Raw genomic sequence first — 4636 nt, forward strand, 5'->3', positions numbered from 1 at the left:
CAGACCCGTCAGCGATCCTGTTCTGTCTCCCTGTAATGTTTGTCTGATCTTGAATGGGATTGTGCTGAAAATTGTAATTTTCCTGAAGGAACTCTCCTGACGGAATAAATAAAGTACTATCTAATCTGATCTAATCTAATGTTATATACTGTATGTACAGTACATTTGTACAGGTTAGTTTGCTTGATACCTCAATATGTCACATTGTAGCCACAGCCCTATTTCCGTCTTTTGTCCGTACGAAGGTTGATGTCCACATATCAATCAATCAATCAATCAATCAATGTTTATTTATATAGCCTTAAATCACCAGTGTCTCAAAAGGGTTTTTATCTAATACGATGTGTTTATTAGTTGAAGTGGATAATTCCTTAAATTCACAGCTTCACATACAGTAAAAGTTGCGCACTTTAATACATTTTGTGCATAACCAAATCAATCTAATGTAGGTCTTAAGCTATCTGAATAAAACATTAACTTCGTAGGTTTGGAATTCTAGGTGTCATAGCAAATAAGTGCAATATTGTAATTATTTTATTTTTAGAATGTACAGCAAGCTAATAGAGAATAAGGTGTGTGACTATAATAATAGAGAATAAGGTGTGTGACTATAATAATATAGAATAAGGTGTGTGACTATAATAATAGAGAATAAGGTGTGTGACTATAATAATAGAGAATAAGGTGTGTGACTATAATAATAGAGAATAAGGTGTGTGACTATAATAGTAGAGAATAAGGTGTGTGACTATAATAATAGAGAATAAGCTGTGTGACTATAATAAAGTCCCCCTAGAGAGACTGAGCACCATTGAAGCAATAGCAACTATCGGAGGAATTACAATATCTGGCTGTTTCTGTAGAAAATGTGTACATTTAAATAAAATAATTCTTGAGTGTTGTTGTAAAAATGTATTGATTGCAATAAGTCCTACATAAAGTATTAAAAGACAAGCTAAATTCAGGACAAGCTCAACGACTGAGAGCTCAAAAAGAATGAACATCCAAGGAAGTCTTGTGCAGGAAGTGGAAGAAAAGAGTGAGATCAAATTGCACCAGAATACAACACGTGGTTATACCAAGCACCCCGTAGCTTCATTTGGCAAAAGTGTGCTGAAATTATTTTGCAAGCTTCTTAAATGCAGCTGAAGCTCTGTCCTTTGTGTTTGTGATAATTCAAGAAATGATTATTTCGATTTATTTTGTATGCGACATGGTTTGTACAAGGTTCACTGCAGGTAACCATCGAGGAAGGCACAAATCAATCTTTATTTTAGTAGCGAAACAGTCCCATTATCCCCCTTTCTTGCAGCATGTGCTAAAACCTGCATCCAAAGAAAATTGTATTTCTAAGGACTTTTAAAAGCATCAAATGTTGAGGAAAATTACGCACAAATGTTATTATTGCAACCATCAACATTTACAAGCAAAACCGTGAAAAAAAATATTCCAATCGGAAGTGCAGCTAAGTTGCTATGCTAAGGAAAAAGTTAGTTATGATTGGATGTGTGGGTTAACTAACACAAACACTATCACACACAAACAGAATTCATCACAAACATTTATCACATGTAAACAAAGTCCTTACCTAACACAGAACTACACTTTTTCCAAAGTGCAATACAATTAAAATAACAGGTTTTACCTGAAGCAGGTGCATGTTAGAAATTAAAGTTTTTTTCCAGATTTGTGCTAAAAAAAAAACTACACAGGTGTCCTCTTCTATGCTAAGCATCAGTATTTCTACTTTTTTATGATGATAATTCTAATAAATCTGCATTTAAAAGAGTCACATTAAGATTTTTGTTTTTGTACATTTAAAAAATTTTCCTGTGGTGAACATAAAGTTTACTGGTGATTCTTTGGTCAAAATTTTGCAGACCATCTTCAAGCTACTTTCTGACCATCTCTTAAAAGCCTAATGAAATGAGATGTTCTTATTTAAACGGGGATAGCAGGTCCATTCTATGTGTCATACTTGATCATTTCGCGATATTGCCATATTTTTGCTGAAAGGATTTAGTAGAGAACATCGACGATAAAGTTCGCAACTTTTTGTCGCTAATACAAAAGCCTTGCCTGTACCGGAAGTAGCAGACGATGTGCACGTGACGTCACGGGTTGTAGGGCTCCTCACATCCTTTACAATCATAGCCACCAGCAGTAAGAGCGATTCGGACCGAGAAAGGGACGATTTCCCCATTAATTTGAGCGAAGATGAAAGACTTCTGGATGAGGAAATTTAGAGTGAAGCACAAAAAAAAAAAAAAGAAAGAAAAGAAAAGACGACGGCTCCAGGCGACCGCAGTGGGAGGGATTCAGATACTATTAAACACATTTACAAAGATAATTCTGGAAAATCCCTTACCTGCTTATTGTGTTAATAGCGTTTTAGTGAGATTATAAAGTCATACCTGAAAGTCGGAGGGCTGCTGTGAAGGCCAGTGTCTCTGATAGGAGCCAAGATCACAGCTGCCTTTTTGACAGCTACAGGAGGAGGTCGCATAATCCGCTCAAGTCTCCGGTAAGAGCCGACTTAATATCACAATTTTCCCATCCAAAAACTTGCTGGTTGACGTAGAGAAACATGTTCGCTTGACCGCTCTGTGTTAAAGCTTCACAACAAACAAAGAAACACCGGCTGTGTTTCGGTGCTAAAAGCAGCTGCAATCCACCGCTTTCCACCAACAGCATTCTTCTTTGACGTCTCCATTATTAATTGAACAAATTGCAAAAGATTCAGCAACACAGATGTCCAAAATACTGAGTATTTATGCGATGAAACAGACTACATTTAGCCGTGAGTTGTGCTGGGAGAACATGTCCGCTACAACCAATAACGTCACAAGCACGCGTCAACATAAGCGTCATCATTCCGCAACGTTTTCAACAAGATACCTTGCGGGAAATTTAAAATTGCAATTTAGTCAACTGAAGCGGCCGTATTGGCATGTGTTGCAATGTTAATATTTCATCATTGATATATAAACTATCAGACTGCGTGGTCGCTAGTAGTGGCTTTCAGTAGGACTTTAAGGATGCACAGTTTTGTGGTCTTGTTCACGTGCCTCCACTTCGATTGCAGCTTCTCCCTGTCAGTCATGTTCTAGTTTTTAGTGCTTCCATAGCGAGTCTACTGACATAAGTTAGAACTAAAAGCTAATTTGTATTGGAAATGGCAACAGCGAGGGATGCATGTGCATGTACGAGCCAGTCTGCCCTATAACAAGAAGATAGAGAAAAAGATGTGACGCTTTGCTGGCATCGTGGTGTGGATTGCGTTCTCTCGTTGGTGCAGTCGGAATGGAACACAGCGTGAAGGTCAGAATGATGATTTATTAATATACTAAAAAACTAACTAAGAACAAAAACACTTGCACGAAGGCACTAACAAACAAAACCAACAGAACTAGCATGAGCTAGAAGAAACAAAAGACGCTAGCATGTGAGCTAGGGAAACGAAAAAACAAAATAGCATGGAAGCTAATCGAGTACAAAGGGTATTTACCACAATGCGGGAAAGCGACGTCACCTGTTGCGTGGAAAGCAAACTACACAGCGAGACCGAAAGACAAACAAAGTCCGGCTTGAATAGGGACAGAAAATTAGGAGGCAGGTGCGCGACAACAAATAAGAAACAGGTGACACTAAATGCGTAACTAGGCAACAGAAACAAAACAGGAAGTGCCACCAGGAACTAAGGATGTCAAATACTAAACAGGGTGATAAGACAACAATACAAAACAAAAGAAAGGCCTCGTCTATAATGGCGGACTCGTGTAAAGGTATTTGGGTAAATTTATACCCAACATGGAGATAACCGCTGAGCTGGAGGCTAAATTTTCTACAATGCTAGCTCAGTGGTTGTTTAGTAACCGGAAGTTATATAGCAAGACTATGAAAGAATTTCCGATCCCAGAAAGTGATCTCTAAGACAGCCTCACACAGCTCTGACCGGCGCGAGGTACGACAATTGTGGAAATAAACTCGTCAAAAGTGATATCATAAAAAAGGCCTACTGAAAGCCACTACTAGCGACCACACAGTCTGATAGTTTATATATCAATGATGAAATATTAACATTGCAACACATGCCAATACGGCCGCTTTAGTTACAACTTTAAATTTCGCTCGAAAGTATCATGCTACAACGTCGCGGTATGATGACGTGTGCGCGTGACGTCACGCATTGTAGAGGACATCTTGTTCCAGCACCGTTCCCAGATATAAGTCGTCTATTTTCATCGCATAATTCCACAGTATTCTGGAGATCTGTGTTGCTGAATCTTTTGCAATTTGTTCAATGAATAATGGAGACGTCAAAGAAGAAAGCTGTCGGTGGGAAGCGGTGTATTGCGGCCGCCTTTAGCAACACAAACACAGCCGGTGTTTCATTGTTTACATTCGCGAAAGATGACGGTGAAGCTTTACTATTGAACAGAGATGTAAAGCGAACACGGTTGGATTGGACCACACACACAAAGTACAGTGTATTATGCAGCGATCATTTCGAAAGATCGTGTTTCGAAGAGGGTCCCTTGCGAAGGGCAGAGATGGGCATCGCCACCACTTGTCGACTGGTGCTGAAGAAAGGTGCGGGGCCGACTTTCAGGTTGTACGGGTACGACTATATAAT

Source organism: Nerophis ophidion, linkage group LG11 (genome assembly GCF_033978795.1).
Source record: "Nerophis ophidion isolate RoL-2023_Sa linkage group LG11, RoL_Noph_v1.0, whole genome shotgun sequence".
Taxonomy (NCBI): Eukaryota; Metazoa; Chordata; class Actinopteri; order Syngnathiformes; family Syngnathidae; genus Nerophis; species Nerophis ophidion.